At 39.2% G+C, this 18444-nt stretch overlaps 1 long non-coding RNA gene across 2 annotated transcripts in view; it reads right to left on the minus strand.

Annotated features, from left to right (window-relative positions):
- The window catches only part of LOC141420639 (uncharacterized), a 147108-nt gene that overhangs the window by 120310 nt on the left and 8354 nt on the right, over positions 1–18444 (minus strand). The window lies entirely within an intron of this gene.

Below are 18444 nucleotides of genomic sequence, written 5' to 3' on the forward strand. Positions count from 1 at the left end.
TTGATCTGATGCAATGAATGGGCCTAAGCGTTAAGTAGCTCCAGGGACAGTCACATCCACACTCATGGCAGAGGCCCTAGCAAAAGATTCACAAGGCATTCTTCTGTTAAGGAACAGGAAAGTACTAACTTAAGTGTGACCTCATTTAATTTGGAGCTTGTAAGGGATCCATTATGGCACACAGTACAGTCTCTGTAAACCCCATTTTAAAGCTAAGGAAGCCAAGGCTCGGAGTGGTAAGTGACATGCCCAAGTCTTCATGTGAGTGAGCTCTGCAAGTAGGCCTGACCCCAAATCATGGCTCTTACAGCAACTTTCCCCTGCATGTGACTCCATCTCAAGACGGAAGCTTTCCTTCAAAGGTGTTCCTGAGGCAACTTAGAATATCACCGATGACTCGATATTTCATTGAAAACATGATTTCACTTTGTTTCATAAAACTGATTTGGCCACATAAGCAAAGGAGCTCTGAACAAAAACACTGCCCCACAGAACAGTCCAGGACTTGAGGGCAGAGGCTGAGTGTGAGGTGCTCAGATCAGAGGATCTTGCAATTGCGATGTTGCTCAGGGTGGGAACCTCGGCAGAATCAGGATATCTTCTGCCTTCAGTTTACAGTTGGAGCCATCTTTCACCTCCTTCACCTGACCTCCCTTCCCTGAGCTTTTATGGCACTCTGGGTTTGCATGCCATTTCCAGACATTTTTGTCACCAAAACCCTGCTGCACCTTAGTCATTGTGGTCATGGTAGCACTTTTATCTCTCCCTCTGTTTCTAGTGAAATGTCATGCCTTTCTACCTTATATTCTCATACTTACATATATTTTTATATTCCCTCTGAACCTAAAAACCCTTGAAAATGCATCTGTGATAGAATGTTCTCTCTTAACTAACCAGCATGAAATCATTAATTTGATAAGCACCCAGGTTGAATAAATGAAAGAATCTTTGGCTTCCAATCACCCCTCTAGCTTCTTCAGAGGTCTTCTGCTTGGTTTCAACAGTCTTGCATATACAAAGTCCTTCTTCACTAGTTCTCTTTATTTCTCCAACTCTGTAATATTTATTTGTTTAAGTATTTTTGAGCCCATCAAAGGAAAGTTCATATAGTTTTTCATTCTCTCAAAAATGATACTGGTGATCCAGTCGAACCAGGATTATGACAGATGAAGAAAAATTGCCAATTGATATTTGAGGGAGAAGCCCTTTTTTTCGACTACTGTTGAAATGCACAAGTGAGATAAGGTGTAGATTTATCTCAGCCCTGAATCTTTGGATCTCCTGGTAAATCAGGGACCGCCTAGCAAAACACCTTGAACAGAGAGATGGGAATTGGGAGAGACCGTACATCAGGAAAGTCAATCTCTTCTTTTTACTATGAAAAACAAACCCAAAAGGGTGATATCACTGGCCCAAACTCAACCCACTCCTCAGTGAAATATCTAGGACTATAAGCCAGGTATAGATCTTCTAGGGCTCCAAGGCCTCTGAGGTCACTTTTTTCTACCCTCACCATCCCCAACTGCCTGAGTTAAAGAAGATAAGTCCTACTGATATTTTAGTTCCTGCTTTTGTTTAATCACTTTCATTCATTGGGTCCTTCTGTTCTCAAGCCTGCCCAGAGTGCTGGGCCACCGTGAATCATGAGTGTCAATTTCTATGGCTCAAGAGGCTGCCATGGAGGGAGCAGACCCTTACCTCACAGCCATGGCAGTAGCACTCCCCATCCTAATATAAGCAGGGGTTGCTTGTTCTAAATCTGTCTCCTAGAGTCCCTTCATACCTGGCAGGGCTACAAGGCCATGTCCAGACTTATGTTGGTCAGGATGAAGCTACTGTACCACAAATGGGTCAGGGAACACTATGCTTGCTCTCACATACTTTGTTAAAAATAAAATAGCTTTATAGGAATCCTCTGCGGTTGTGTTAGTGTCTTACTGATTTCATTTTTTTCTAGTCTGCCTTCCTTCCTTCCTTCCTTCCTTTCTCTTTCTCTCTCTTTCTCCCTCTCTCACTTATTTTTTTCTTCCATATGTATTTGTTTTGAGATGCAATTATTTTATGAAACACTTAAATTTGAAAGAAAAAGCACAAAAACACTTTATGCAAAAAAGATAAATATATCCAATTCAATTTATTGGAACAATTTATAATGGAAAGGGCCCTAGATATGAAATCAGAAGACTGGAGTTCAAATTTAGCCTCTCACCTGCTGCGTGACTTTACTAGTGGCTGAACTTCTCTGAGCCTCAGTGTGCTTATTTATAAACTAGAGGGAATCTGATATTACAAAGTCAAGGGAGAGTTGAATGAGAAGCCATTGGTGGGCTCGGTGTGTTACAACAGACACAGCAGCAGACTCATTGTGACACATGGGTCTGAAGCAGAGGTGCTCAGAGACCTGGTTTATCAAAGTTTCTTTCTCTGGCTTCTCTTTTCTTACATGTCATTGGCGCTATTCATAGTGTGTTTTGGAAATGACAAATTAATATTAAAAATCAAATTTAAATGAAATTAAAAGATATCATTGCACATGTTATTGTCCTATGTATTACACATGCACCACTTAAAGATCTTAGCAAAGTTTTTACTCAAGGGACACATTAAATATTTGTTCAGTTTAGTCTGTATTGCACTTAGGAGGGTAGTGGTAGTAGGACTTTGTATATCCCCCTCCAGAGAAAAACATTAAACAGCATGATACAAAAGTTTTCAGAGTTACAAGAAAATAAAATTTTAAAAAGCCTGAAATGGAACATTAAAGAGGTCCTGGATATTTTTTTTTTGTTCATTTTTATGGTGAACAAAATGGCAGTCTAAATAACTGCCATTTTTAACTGAAAAAAAAAAAACCGAACATAAATTTAAAATATAAAAAGAGACAGTACTGAAACTGATGCTATTAGCACGCATATAACCGTAATTCACATTCTTCCTTTCCACATTTTATCTTCCACTTGTACATAGATTTCAGATGATGTACAATCATATTTGTAATTCTAACTTCCCCTGACATTGTATTGTAACATTTACTATTTACTTAAGTGGCTGGGTAATAGCTCACCATGTTGTTTAGTCCTGGTTTAACTCTTCCCCTAATCCAAGACATTTATGTGGAAGATGAATTATATTTGGTGATTAGAGGTTTTTAAGTAGCTCCTATAGCTTTCACTTTAGAATTCACAGTTCCTGTGACTGATTCATTTATGCAGAGTAGGACTGAGGGTGTGGCTCAAGCAGTAGAGCCCCTAGCAATTGTGAGACCATGAGTTCAAACCCTCGTACCACAAAAGCACATGCACACATGTGCACACACACAAACACACACAAGGAAATTTACAACGTAAGGTGTAGGACATAGGAGCTCCACCTGCTCTTGTTGGGGAGAAGAGGCCCAAAAAACAAACCAAAATCCATGTGGTAATATTTGCCTTCAGTTATTAGACTGCGTGATTATTTGGTTGCTTTATATGGATCCATTTCATCAGGCACTTGTTTTAATCCTGTATTCCCTTTGGCCAGGTTGACTCAGCCTAAAAATATTTGCAGAAAAGACTTCTGGACTAAACTTTCATGTGTGTTTGTCTGCACTTGTTTATATCCTGTCTTGTTATGAAAAGAGTTTAAGGCAGCTCATGTAGGGGATTATCTGAAGGACTCAAGGGCTTTAATAATCCAATTTTTTTCTGTTTTTGCTTTTCTGTTCCTAGAACATATCTGTTATATAAGTTTAATTTTATTTCTTAGAGTCTAACTTCGTATTACAGATATATAACATTCTAAATATTTTTTGTCCTGCTTTCTATAGTGATCAGTTTTGTGTAGTTTCACATCAGCACTCAGGGTTCTTACAACTGTCTCACATTTGCCTTTGTTATATCTCTTGTGTAATTACAACTTGGATGGAGTGTTGTTTGCTCAACCTTCTGAGGTCACAAACCAGTCCTTTCTGGTTTATATCTGCGCTGATCAGGTAGGAAGCAATAGCAATGAAAAAGCCAAGTTCAAGATTTCTGAGTACAGAGCTTTATATAATCACTTGCATCTAGCTTGGCTTTGGGATACCAATTGTATAGAAAGGAAATAAGACTGGAATGGTCTCAGTTTCATTGCAACATGAAATCATTCCACCGATACATTTGCTCATCTCTCTCTCTCTCTCTCCTCTCTTAGTATTAAATACGTATAAAATTTCTGTATTCTGTACGTGGCAGGGAGGTATTTTGGAAAAAAGGAGAAAATCAATCTCATCTCTAGCAGATCTAAATCTTCACACTTGTGTAGAACTTTCGAATTGACATACTGTTTTCCCTGTGTGGCTCTCACAACAACCCAGTAAGGGAAGCAGGACAGTCACAAGTATTCCCAATTTGTGGTAGTGAAACTGAGACTCAGAAATACTGTGATACACTCAAATCCATCAGAACTAGAAAATGGGAGACCCTTGACTCAAACCCAGTCATTCCCATCCCTAATTCATCTTATTTTCCATGACTTACAGCTGTAATTAAGAATTTCCACTAAGTAATCTTTCCCTCTGAGGAAAGTCTGTAATTCTTACACATTAGTTTTGCAAACAATCTAAGTCATAGAGAACTGTGCATTCATAAAATAACTTTTTTTTTTTAATGTGGCTTCTGCTTTCCATGGGATAGACCCAAGAGTTAGTTCCCTCCTTTACTAAGGAGCCCATCTTGTTTAGTGAGATGATATTCTAGACAGATGGAGATATCCAAAAGCAGCTAACAGACTGGGGCTGCCTAAACTGCTTCTTGAGGGATCAGACACTTCATCCTTCCTGGCTAGTGGTAGCTTTCTTCTCAGTTCTCATATTTCCTCTCTTCACTTAGCCAAAATACACATTCCTTTCCCTGTCACCACACACGGTTTAACCCCAGGCCACGATGGCATCTTCCTTAGTCCCTTTGAGGTCAAAGCCAGTGCTGTCCTGTGGACTTATTGACAGTGGGCATTTGGGGACAGCTGTGCCCAAGCCTCCCAGCAGCAGCCCCTGCACCTTACTTCACAGAGGCCTTGTGTTCTCCCTTGCTCTCTGGGAGGAAGACCCATCCTGCTCAGCCCAGGCCTCCCACCAAGTGTGTGACTTGGGGCCCTCAACCAAAACAGGATGGCGGTTGGGTGTTGATGATTATTTGACCACCATTCCCTCCTCCTTTCTCCACCTCCAGCTGCCTAATATAGCCAAAGGTGTTAGGAGCCCATTCCAAAGAGGTCTGGATTGTTTTGTTTCCAAAACAGGAAAAGGGTGAATGTTTCCTTTTTTTTCCTTTTTTCCTATATTGCATTGAAAAGACATGAGGAGTGGGCCCAGGACAAAGAGATAGTTTTGTATCTAGTTTGGAATAAAATACCCAAATGTCCAAATGTCTAAGAACAATTTTTTTTTTTTTAATGAAAACCTGGGATGAACCACATTGAGGAAAGATGGCCTCATCAGTAAGGCTGGAGTACAACAGCGCCGTCTACTGGACAGAAGACTAAGCTCATTGATGGCGTTCTATACAATTACCAAGAGGAAAATATGGCTGACACTATGGGCCAGTGCACAGAAAGAGAAGCCATGAAAGAGGACTTGACCCTTTCTCAACCCAGTGTTTCTGGTAAAAGGCAACTACTATGGGTCACTGCTTCCAAAACAAACTCCAGACCTTGAAAATTGCTCTTAAATTTCAAGAGATTTACTCCCTATACACTCACCCCCCCATCTACTGTCATTTTTATGAAGCTGCCCCAACCATCAACCTTTATTAAACACCCTATTACCTTGACACCCATACAGTCATTCTTTCATTCATTCATTAAGCACCAGACCCTGTACTAGGCATTTGGGATATAATAAGTAAGATTCAGCATCCTTAAGCCAGTTGGGTTCAGGTGTGGGCCTGGGCAGGAACTACTGATCCTAGTCTTCCTCTTTTAATTCTTTTTTTTAACTTCAGTTCCTCTCTGAGCCCTGTTCTCTGTTAAGAGATAAGTGAAATACTGGGGTAATATTCATATAAATGAACCAGGCAACTATATTAACCAGGGAATAGATTTCTTCTCCCATATAAATTTGAATCCTTGACTCTTTAAGATGGCTTTATGATGTTGGTGCATGCTTCTAAACCCAGTACTTAAGAAGCTAAGACAAGAGGATGGTGAATTCAAAGCCAGCCAGGGCTACATAGCAAAACTCTGTCTCAAAACAAAACATAACACATAAAGAACGATTCTAATGTTAAGATCTTTAGATGATTTGAAAGAAATATACATGAACATCAAAGAGCAACCAGTCATCACAGTCAGCAAATGGTCAGCTTTGGCCAACAGTTTAGAATACCAAAAAAGTTTGAATTTTCTTAGGCATAATTATTTTCCAGTATTAATGAATCCATATGTAAAATGTGTAGTTAGGTTTTTAAAATTGAGTAGGCTACACAAATAGCATGAGAAGAGAAAATAAATAACATTAATAATGAGACAAGATGCCTGTCTATACATGTTGGGAAAATGGAAGAAAATGAAAATGTTCTCCATACATATTCATTATTAGAACAGAGATTCACCATAATATTGATTATTTGCAAAATGACAAAGGGTAACTGCCCAGGGCTTCCTAGCACTCAAGATGAGGCAAAATCAAGTATGGTCGCAGGAATCAAAGGACTGAAAAGTTTTTTAGATTCCTTCATTCATCTATCTCTTTTAAGTCAAGTCAAACCAATCAATTATATCAATTTCATTATTAAAAATTTTCTAGCTTGTCAGGCTTGTTAGCACTTACTTTTACTTTCAGCATTTTGGAGGCAGAAGCATGATGATCATGAGTTCCAGGCCAGCCTGAGCTACATAGCAAATTCTAGGCAAGCCTGAGCTAAGTAGCAAGACTCTGTCTAAAAAAAAAAAAATAAGAAATTCCTAGGGAAATTGAGTTTATGTGATGTTTGTAGTTAAAATATATTCATCATCAAAAATTTTTTCTAGGGGCTAAAGATATAACTCAGTGGTAGAGTGGCTCACTTAGCATATGTGAGGCTTGGGTTCAATCCCCAGCACCATGAAAAAAATTATAATGGTAATTTAAAGCTCTACGTTAAACTTAAACCTGTGTTCTCATGTGTGAGGAGGGTGAGAGGAGATGGAATAGGGACAGAGTTCACAAATTAATCAAGTTGGTTCTTAAAATAGTGTTGTATTCTTGAAGTCCAAGTCTAATTCCATTTATAAACATTTATTTCCGATTATAAGCAATTCCAGATTGACAGGTTGTCTCAAGTGAGTATAGTCTCTTCAATTTTTCATTAAGTGTGTTAATAATAGCTCACAGTGGCATGGCATCTTACAGTCACAAGACAGCTATATCTCTTGTCCCTTCCATTTATTCAGTAGAGAATGATGGGTGATTTGAGTATTTGTGGGCAGCTATTAATTAATGCTTATACAGACTTCCTTTATTAAAAGAGTCACATGGTTTCAAACTAAACCAGAAACTCTTGGTTTATATTTCTAATTTCTGCAAAGGATGTGAAATCTTGAAGTAATGACAGCAGTGTTTTTAGAAATGAGAAACAGTTGTCCACAAATCTCAAATGATGTGTGTTATGCAGAAGAACCATTTCTGTGGAAGGTACTGTACACTCCTATTTGTGCTAGGATTAGTTTTCCTTCTGGCCTGGAGTGTCTGTGTCCCAGTGCCTGGCACAGGAACTCTATCATCCACACCGACTCCTGCCTACAGCCATAACTTTCTAGAGATCAAAGTGGGTCCCCTGTTTGTGTTGTCACTATGAGTGACAGGCCAGCATTGTGCAGTGCAATAGATCAATCCATAGTACAAAAATAATAGTACTTCTTCCTTCACTGGTTGAGTAAAATCAAAGTGATGGTCTCAAACAACTTAATTTCATCCTTCAAGGGCAAGTCCATCTTGAACCCCCTGCAACTTAAGAGGGACAGGTTGTGCTCTGATTGCTTCCTGGTTAACTTTTTTACTGCTCTACATCAACCTGGCCCTATTTTTGTCTGCATCCAATCATCGTTTTAACATGAAGGGTCGTGTATTTTTTAAAAAATAACAATGATAGGAGAGAGGGAATTATTCTCGATGAACAAGGAAAAGGGATCTACATTCCTTGAATTTTAAAATAGTCATAAACCAGCTGGGCATGCTGGTCCAGACTTGTAATCTTGACACTCAGAGGCAGGAGGATCACCAGTTCAAGGCCAACCTGGGCCATGTCGCATGTTTCAGGCTAGTTGCATAGCTGAAGGTAGGGTCCAGGAATAGTTTTAGAATACTCACCACGTTTTTATTATGCAGCTAGCAGCTACTTGGTGAGACTATCTCTCAAAAATTAATGAATGGATTAATTAATTAACTAATTAATTAAAATGGTCATGAACCTAGAAACCCACTATTCTAGCTGGGAAGCCAATTGTATAATTATCTGGTCATTTTTTTCCTCAGTGAATTATGAGTCTTTTCAGAGCATTTAATTTGGGCCTTGAGGAGCAAAGACTATGCAATCTAAGTCCATAAGCAAGTGATTTTAAGAGGTAGTGCTATTCTATTTCCTAGTAGAAAACCAAGAACCACTCAGTATTTCCATTTTACTAATGTAGATTATATCATCTTTCTGCTGGCCAATATTAAAAATTTAAATGTATGAACAATTTGACTAAGGTGTTCAACTTAAAAAATATATAGCCAATAGAAAGAATTGGACACATACACTAAAACATGTACAAAGATATTCAACACATTGTTGGTTATAAAAGTAAATATCAGGAAAACTAAATTCCATCAATGAAAAATTTGATGATGCCTTCATGAATTAGAATATAGTATAATGACTGAAAATGATAAAAATCTATCCATCTGTATGTATATAAGGGGTGTGGGGGGGTGTTTTCAGGATACTGATATTTTTAGGATATATATATATATATATATATATACTATATTAACTATAAGACCATTTTTTCAAATGTGTGTGCCTTTTTTTTCAAAAAATGTTTTATGTGATGTATGCATAGAAAAACTTTCAAAGAAATGTGTCAAATGTTAACAGCAATTAAACTTGGTGGCTAAGATTATGGGTGAAATCATTATTCTACTTTGTATATTATATAATTTTTTTTAGTAAGCATGTATATCTTTCATAGTTTTAAAAAGCTGTTTTCACTCTGAAAAAAACCTAACTCTTAACCACAGAACACATTTTATTTTATTATGGCTTTGTTTTTTTTAAATGAAACTACTTATGTGAGGGACAAGTTCTGTACACAAAATACAGTAAATTTTATGTAACAAAAATGATTAAGAAATAGGGGACTATAGTTAACTGGGAGTATACAGAGTCTATGTGGTCACAGGGCAAGGGCACATCAAAGGAACACTACAGAGTGGCTTTCATCCAAACTTTTAAGACCTTCTATTTTTAATGACTGGACCCACACCAAAAATAGGCATCTCTCACTCCAGCACAGTAGTCACTACCCACACTGCTTAGCTAAAAACATCCAGTTTCTCCTCCCTGCTCTTGCCCACAGACTCTTGTATATGAAAACGACTTGAAGGATTCATAAAGCTGTTGACCAGGCTTGTCAGCAGAGGAGAGAAGGCCTGAGGTTCTTCTAGAGCTTTTAAATTCTGGAATGATGCATAAAGCAGTTTTCATAGCACCATCCATAGTGCTTAAAAGAAAGAATCCCGGCAGGGCAAACAGATCAGACATGGTGAAATACAACTGTCCTTGTCTCAAACTCAAGTTAGTTCTTTTCTGGCTGAAGAGAACATGTAACAGTGTTTCAAATTCTTATAGAAGGTAGCAAACCAAATTATTAAAGTCTTTAGAATGTCTAATGCAAGACCTCTGAGCAACCATTGTGTTAAACGTCACAAGAGATTTCCATCTCAGTATTTAGTGGCTGGCAGGAGATGACTCAATACCATGGAATTTAATTTTAAATTGTTTTCAAATAAACTCAAAGCGTCCAAAGCATGAAACTTTGGAAGGTGACAAGGTGGCTTTGGAGATTTGAGAGTTTTAAAAGTCATATATCAAAGGTTACTTCTGACAGTTGTGGGGATTTATCATGCTCTCTACACTAATTGTTTCTAAAAGCTCTCAACCATGCTTCCCTGTGCAAGAAAATTACATTTGGAATTCTTGTCATCTTTGCCTGCCTGGGACCTCAAAGTATCAGCCCCATATACGCCTAGAAACTGCTCGAACATTCCTTTCTGGGGGTTCTCATTAAATTCCTGTTTTCTGGATGCAAATATTGAGGGTGCAGCTCTTGGTCAAGGTCATGCAGTGAGTCAGTGGCAAAGTTGGGAACATAACCCAGACTTTCTGACTCCCTCACCCATCCCCTGACCATCAAACCACATGCTCTTGACCAGGACGAAACAAGCTTGTCTGTCTCAGCATTCAGAGCGAGCCCAGGAAAAGAAACTGCAATTTATCCATTTCCTTTTTCAACATTCATGTGTAGTTTATTAGGCAAATGGCTTCAACTCATCTGCACACTTTAAAAAAAAAAACCAAATTTATTTCTTAATTAATTTGTCAAGAAAATGCTATCTTCATTTGGAAGAGAAGAAAACCACATCCCCCTCTACCCCTGCTCCACCATACCATATTGTGTAACAGTGGCTGTGGCCAAGGAGAAAACCCACAGAAGCTGCTTCCTGTGCTCTACCAATGGCTGGCTCTTTTGCCAGCCTCTCCATGTGGCCTTTCTTGTACTGGGGTCGGGCATCCCGTGGTTTCTGGCAAAGGAAGGTTCCACGAACAAGCCAGGCCTTGACGTGGCTATTCCTTCTTCTGCTCTTTTGGAGGCTCCTTGACCACAAGAGAACCCAGTTCTCCCGCCAGCTGAACCCCACACACCACTTGAAATGGAGTCAGTGGTGACTGTCCAACGAGGCGCCAGCCAGAGTCCAAGATGACTTTACTAGGGACAAGAGAAAAGCAGTACAACCATCCCCTGCCAATGACCACAAGGGGACAGAAAGACTGTCAGCACTGTGCTCAGCAGGACAGGCCTGGTGGGTTAACAGTCCCACTTTTTCTCATGGCTATAAAGTTGTTTCTCTCAGCATTTTATACCTGTCCTGTTTGATCATAAATACTTCTGTCTCCAAATGAGCTAATTTGTTTATTCCCAAAAGCCTGTTAGTATTCTGGGGACAACTTTCCAAAGTCTGAGTTAGGATTTTCAAAGAGCCAGCTCCATCCATTGGCAGTTAGTACTAAGTTCTGCATGACATGGATCCCAGAAGTTGCCAGCAGAAGCATGAAGCAACAGAGTTGGAATCAGGGAAGAAGAGAGATGTTTTGTTGTTGTGCTGTTGAGGTTCCTCTGCACCCTCTTACATATTTGTTAATTTCTCTGTCCAGATCAATCAGTCAACTGAATGTCCCCAAAGGCATCTCAAATTTTAGCACAGTATCCCAGAGTATTGCCACATCTGCCCCTGCCACCCCAAATGCCTGTCCTTGCTCTATGACAGACTTTGAGGGCTAAGTCCATCCCACTAACATTGTAGAACAAAGTCCCCACTGACACATGGGAAGGGAAGCTCCAAATCAGTTTTCCTACAGTTCTTAAAATTGCGAAAGCATAAAAAAACAGATCCTGAAGTCTTTCCCTTCACACGTGCCTCCAAATGCTTCATATTATTCTTTTCTTTGGCTCTTTCTACCAGCACAAGTCATCAAGCGCTATGTTCCCATGAGAAGAAATGTTTGCTCAACGTGACAGCACTGGATGTACTCCAGGGAGAGTGACAACATAATTTTGTTTACTATTCACTCCAAGTTCTAAAGAAGTAAACTTCATTAACTTTTCTGATAAAACACAAAGACTCTATTATTTGCCTTACCCATAAAATTAAAAAAGAAAAAAAAAATCTTTGATGTCCCCAAGAGGGCAGGCTTTTTTGAAGTTTCTTTTAGAGGCTGATACTGCTTCTGTTGGCCCCTGACCTGTGATGGAAATGCCCAGGTAGGCAGCCTGTGTGATACTCAAGATAATTCTGCCCATCATGTATATTTAATGGTCTACCTTTGCTATCAGAACAAAGAGGCTTGGTTACACTCTTACTAAAATTACAGTAGACGTACATTTTTCTTTCACAGAATAACAATGCTATGGAGACAGATATGTCATCCCAAGCAGTCTCTCAATCCAAAAATAACAGACTTAAAAGTATTACATGGTGCATCATAGCCCTGACATCAGGCAAAGATGAGGTCAGAGAAGTGGAAACCCCAGCCAAGGTCAGGCTGAGTGAGGAGATCATGGGGAGAATGAACCAGCCAGGCCCTTCACTTTCTAAATCTGCTGCAAAAGATTAAAGGTCCTGTTTAGACACCTAAAAAACTAGCTAGCATTTGTTGCCCTTAACGCAGAGAAATTAAAGCAGATACCTTAAAGCAACTGAGGCCAATAGGAAAAGGGGACCAGGAACTAGAGAAAAGGTTAGATCAAAAAGAATTAACCTAGAAGGTAACACCCACGCACAGGAAATCAATGTGAGTCAATGCCCTGTATAGCTATCCTTATCTCAACCAGCAAAACCCCTTGTTCCTTCCTATTATTGCTTATACTCTCTCTACAACAAAATTAGAGATAAGGGCAAAATAGTTTCTGCTGGGTATTGAGTGGGGGGAGCGGGAGGGGGTGGAGTGGGTGGTAAGGGAGGGGGTGGGGGCAGGGGGGAGGGATGAACCAAGCCTTGTATGCACATATGAATAATAAAAGAAAAATGAAAAAAAAAAATAAAGGTCCTGTTTAGACTTGTATCGTCTTGATTCTCTGTCCACATGGTAGAAGTTGACTCCTAAAATAAAACATCATAATGGAAAGGCATTTGGAAATTATGAATTTTTTTGGCAGTATTGGGGCTTGAACTCAACACTTGCTAGGCAGGTGCTCTTCCACTTGAACCATACTCCCAGCCCTTTTTGCTTTAGTTTTTCAGATAGGGTCTCACGTTTTTGCCTAGATCAACCTGGACCACAGTCTTCCTAGTTATGCCTCTTGCCTCACTGGGATGACAGGAGTGGACAACCACACCCAGATCATTTGTACAGAGGGGGTCTTATTAACTTCTTGCCCAGGCTGGCTTCAAACCACAATCCTCCCAAGTAGCTGATATAGGCATGAGCAATCACTCCTGGCCTATAATTTTTTTTAAATTGCTTTCATTATTTTATTTTTAGGAAAAACTAGAACATAAATCAACCTTCCCAAAATTAGATATTAGAATAGATTACCTTATTTTTTTATGAGTTTATTCTCCCCTCAAAAAGGAAATGGTTTAGTATATGATTGTGTTGGTGAGCACAGCCCCAGCCTCTGACTGACCAAAGAAACTAACTTTTCAAAACAAGTAGCAGGCTAGAAAGTTCAAGAACAGACGTTTAAGGCCTTTCACACCCATTAAATTGTCCTTGGTGATTGGTTGCCCTTAATGCAGAGAAACTGGAGCAGATGCCTTGAAGCAACTGAGGCCAGTGGGAGGGGGGGAACAGGTACTGGAGAAGGGGTTGGATCGGAAAGAGTTGACCTGGAGGGTGGCACCCACGCACAGGAAATCTGTGTGAGTCAATGCCCTGTATGGCTGTCCTTGTCTCGGCCAGCAGGAACCCTTGTTCCTTCCTATTGTTGCTTGTACTCTCTCTGCAACAGGATTGGAAATGGGGGCAGGGTGGTTTCTGCTGGGTGTTGAGGCTGGGGGAGAGGGAGGGGGCGGAGTGGGTGGTGAGGGAGGGGGTGGGGGCAGGGGGGAGAGGTGGGCCGGGCCTTGTATGCACATATGAATAGTGAAAGAGAAAGAAAAAAGAAAAAAAAAATTGTCCTTGGTGATGGATAAATCTTCCATATTTGTCAAATAGTCATCTTTATGCTTTATTTTATGAGCAGTATTTAAAGATCTGAGAGTCAACAATGATGTGAAAGTTTTCTTCACAGGACTTTCTTGTTCTTGTATTCTGTTTGTGGCAGAATACAAGGACTTGGAAAGAAAGGATATGCATACAGAGGCAAAAAGATTTCAAATCTACAGACTTTAGGAACTATATTGGGAGGTTGAGCTTTTTTAAAAAAAAAGTAAATGTTTTTAAATTTAATCTTTTTATTCTGATAAGATCTGCATAACACAGTATTCAACATTTAAGCCATTCTTAAGTGTACAAATCAATGGTATGAACACATTCAATGATGTGTAACCACCGTCACTACCTATATCCTAAACTTTCATCATCCCCATTAAACAACTCTGCACTCACTGAACAATAAATGCCCCAATCCCCTCTTTCCAGACCCTGGCTACCTTTTTTCTATTTTCTTTCTTTTTGAATTTACCTATTCTAGTACCTTGTCTCAATTGGAATCATGTAATATTTGTCCTTCTGTATCTGACTGATGTTTTCAAGGTTCCTTTATGCTGTAGCATGTAGGGAAGTTTCATTCCTAAAAAAAGACAAATTTTTACCTATAATGGAGTCAGAATTGTGATCTGCTTTCTTCTTATTTCAGCCCCTGATCTCTGGGCTCTGAAATCTCCACAAAGGAACTAAGAAGACCTTTTGATCTTACCTGCTCAGGTTAACTCAGTCTTTTGAGCACTTGGAAGCCTTTCCTGGTTGCCTGAGAAGCCCAAAGAGGGTCCAGGTTTTGTTTTCATTTTTCTTTCAGCTCTTCTGGCATTATGGACTAACATGCTGCTATCTTCAAAGCAAATGATTAAAAAATCTTACATTGAGACACTATGGTCGACACCAAAAGCACTTTTTTTTTTTTGCTCTCCTTGACCTAATATTTGTTGCCATTTTCCTTTGGTTGAACCAGGGAGGGGCACAATGTGTGGGCAACAGGCATGTAACACAATCCATGTTCATGACTCCTGCATTTCCCAGCACCTATCTGTTTCTTTGTTTAGTCCTCTGTTTCTCAAGCCCATCAGAACCAATGCCACCTTCATACTACAAATATTTTCTTAAACCTCCTTTATGAAATTCATAGTTGATTTAACCTATATATACTTCCATTATTTTTAGTGCAAGATAATGTCTTAAGAATATAAATTAGAAATAAAAAGAAAATGAATGCTATAAATAATATATATTCCAATATGTAAATGCTTGGGAATAACTACATTAGAAGATATAATGAAGTAGCCAGAAGCTGCATTTAGATGGAGACTCCATCAACTACAAACACAAACCATGGTGCTGCTGTGTAGACAACTAAGTCCTTTGAGTAATGGTGTACTTTTCTAACATTTTTTGCAAATTTCCAAAATAATGAACAACTTTTAAAAAACGTTCTGGCTGGCTATGTTGAATTATGCCTGTAATTCCATCCCTTGGGAGGTTGAGACAAAAAGATTAGGAGGTTGAGGCCAGTGTTGACTACCTAGCAAGATCTTGTCTCAAAAAAAAAAAAAAAGTTCTAAACAAAGCTAAAATACAAACTTTTATCCCTAGAAAATTTAGGGTATATTAGATCTGTTTACTACATACTTTGTGTTTGCATGAAAAATGGAGTTAGGCTTTTGAATAATTATACCTAGATTTCCCCAAATTCATAACTGCCAGTTACACATACAAAGGTGACATGAGGCACAGGACAATTCTCCACCTTGCAGGACTACCTCAAACTTGCACAACATTGACACCTGCACAGCAAATGTTACTGATAAACTAATCAGTGCAACGATCAAAAAACTAACTTAAAATCATTTTTAAATGACGAACAGGGGAAATATAACTAGTCTAGTCTTTTTAGAGGTAGAAAGTCATCAGATAATTCTACATGTCTCTAAGAATTCCCAAGTGTTTTGATACACCCCATTTCCGGAATGGGAACTAGAAAGAGAAAAGTCCAATGGACAAATCAGGCAGGATTGCTTCTTGGACAGATTGTCTTTTGGGTAATATTTGTGTCCTTGCCCCCAGCATGGGACTAAGATCTATCCCTTGCCTTTCTCTTAGGGTGCTTCACCTACTTCCTAAGTGCCATAAAGCAATTTTGCTGTGGCATGGTGGGAGCCATGAGCTGAACCTGCAAATTATGTCGTTATTACTTCAAAAAGGGGTTGAACTGTCTTTTATTTAATTTTTTCCTTCAAAGTTTACCCCTAATTGCAGCCTCTAGAACAAAGCTGCAGGTCCTGGCATAGCTCCTGTACTATTAGAAAAATTCTAATAATTCCTTTCTATCTGTGTCTCCAGTCTTCTTCCAACCTGGCTCCATGCCCTACTGCTCTACTCAGACTTTGCCTGAACCAAACCCAGTGGCTTCTGTATCCGGTGTGTGCCTCGTTCCAACACCTCAGCTTCCTAAGCAGTCCTCAAGAGTGGCCAATTTCACCACATTTCAAAAACACGTTCTAAAAGAGCAGATTCCGGGCTGGGGTGCAGCTCAGCAGTAGAGTAGTTGCCTTGCAAGTTCCTAAAAATACATAAATAAATAAATAATAAAATAGCAGATTCCCTTTATGCCTCCATAAAGTCAATCCATGTTGCTTATTTTATAAACTAGATCAGGAAGGCAACGTTTTATCAGTGAGGTCACTGAGGTACAGAGAGATGTGTTGATTTGCCAATAATTATTATTTCACAACTAATAAGTAGCAGAATAGGGAAAATCACACAGGTTTTTATTTGTGCATTCTTTTTTATTTTTTAAATCTTAGTTCAGTAAGCATTTCAGTCATCTGTTCACTAACACCATTAACATAAGAATCTCCTTGGTGAACTAATTTGTATTTACCTTTTCCACACTCCTTTGAGACTTAGCAAGTCTCTCAAAATGTCTTCCTGCTTTTCTTTTTGTCGGTACAGTTAGAAACCCCTTCATTTTCTAGTCTATCATCATATTCCCAGAAGTGCCTCTGCCCTTTTGAAGATTTAAGGTACCCTTCCTTTGACCTTTTCTAACATTATTATTTTTTCTGGTTATATAGAAGCTGGACTTATAACACTAAGAGATATGTATGTACTACTTTGAGCACATAGGTATGATAATAGTTTCCATTTTATTTCTGAAGCATACTACAGGCTGAAGAGTACTTTGGACTTGAGATTTCTCAGAAGAGGAATCATTGTATGTTCACCATTCACTAAGGACACAGCTTTTCATGTGTTGCATCCTGTTCTTTCAACCCTTTCTTTACCTTAAATCCTATCAAACTTCAAGGCCTAGCAGGAATGCTACCTTCTCTATTGTGTTAGTTGGTATTCTCCAGAGAAACAGAACCAATAGGAGATTATACACACACACACACACACACACACACACACACACACTTCTCAAAGAAATTGGCTCATATGATAATGGAAGCTGAGAAGTCCCAAGATCTGCCATCCACAGAACGAGTGAGCTCTTTGAAAGCACGCGGTATAGTTCCAGTCTTAGTCTGAAGCCCTGAGAACCAGAACTAATGGTATATGTTCTAGGGCAAATCCAAAGTCTTGAAAACTGGACAGCCCCTAGTGTAAGTCTGTCATGAAGTGTCCCCTAAAAAGTCTGTGTTGAAGACTTGGTTCCCAATGCCATAGTGTTCAAAGTAAAGTGTTGGGATATAACTGAACTATGAGGACTCTGACTTCATCAGTGGATTAATCCACTGATGAGCTCACAATTTGGTAATATTATTAGAAGGTGGTAGAAACTAGGAGGCGATGCCTAGTTGGGGAAAGTAGACCTCTGGGGAATTGCTCTGAAAGAGTATAACTTGTCCCCGACCCCTTCATTCTGCCCTCTCACATTCTGCTTCCTGGGTGTCGTGAGGTGAGCAGCTTTGTTTCACCAGGCATTCCCTGCCGTGATGCTCTGCCTCACCTTAGGCCTAAAAGCAGTGGAGTCAGCCAACCATGGACTGAAAACTCTGAAGTTCAGAAGAACCAAAATAAACCTTTCCCCATTTTAAATTCTTTCTCTCAGGTACTTTGCCACAGTGACAGAATGCTAACTAATACAAAATCCCAGTCCTACAAAAAGAGATGATGTCCCTGTTCAAATAATTGATGTGAGAAAAAGAGAAATAGAGACAGGGGAGAGGGGGGAGAGAGAGAGAGAGAGAGAGAGAGAGATTTTCTCCCTTTCCTCAACATTTTTGTTCTTTTCAGGCCCTCAATTGAACAGAAAGAATTGGATTAGATGATGCCCAATCACCTTGAAGAAAGCAATCTTCTTTACTTCATCTACCAATTTAAAAGTAATCTCTTCCAGAAACATCTTCAGAGACATACCCAGAAATAATATTTATCCTGATTATCCGGCCAGTTAACACATAAAATTACCCATCACATCTAGGAAGCCTTTCAACTTCCAACATAATATCCTTATTTTTCTCATAGCATAATTTCTAAAATCTGTTTAGCACTTATTTAATTTTGCAAGATATAATACCTAATTGCT

The sequence above is a fragment of the Castor canadensis genome, chromosome 2 (genome assembly GCF_047511655.1).
Source record: "Castor canadensis chromosome 2, mCasCan1.hap1v2, whole genome shotgun sequence".
Lineage (NCBI taxonomy): Eukaryota > Metazoa > Chordata > Mammalia > Rodentia > Castoridae > Castor > Castor canadensis.